Below are 657 nucleotides of genomic sequence, written 5' to 3'. Positions count from 1 at the left end.
GTGCCATGTCTGGTGTGTAACCATTGTCTGGGGGGCTAGGGTGTGGGCATCCTTGGGGAGTCTGTGAACAACAGAGCGTGCGTACTCCATCTGGCGCTCCTTCTGCCCAGCCTTCTGAAGTGGCTGCTGGGCAGCGGCATGATGATGATTCTGTCCTTGTTCCTAACCTTGTAGCAGCCACACAGGGCACCAAGACATCCTGTGGCCCTCATGAGTCTCATTTCTTCACCAGTGAAGTGAGGAGGGCTTGCCTGAGGGCATGGCTCCAGTGTAAGAGCCTGGACTGTTGGGAGTCATCAGGGCTCAAGAAAAATTTCCCCATCCCCCAGAAGAGCCGTCCAATGGTGAGCCCTGTGTCTCACACGATCCTTACCCTCCAATCAGAAAGCACCCCATGCCAACTGTCAAACCCTTCAACCGTTAAACTGTCATAACTGTCAAACCACCCCCGCTCCATAAATATGCAGAGCTGTTCCTCAATAAACGGGCATTTTCTTCAATGAGAGGCATGTTCGTTCTTTCAGGGACCTGACCTGACTGGCACAGCACACTGCCACCTCCTCATTTCTGGTTGCCCCTAGAGTCCTGGAGCCCTGGGTTTCTAGCCATTTGTCCCTTGCTGAAGGACTCTCCAGCTCCTCCCACCTTCTGTTCCAG

This window comes from Spermophilus citellus (assembly GCF_964194105.1).
Source record: "Spermophilus citellus genome assembly, chromosome: 3".
Taxonomy (NCBI): domain Eukaryota; kingdom Metazoa; phylum Chordata; class Mammalia; order Rodentia; family Sciuridae; genus Spermophilus; species Spermophilus citellus.
The sequence above is the reverse complement of the archived record's forward strand: the minus strand, read 5'-3'. Positions refer to the sequence as shown.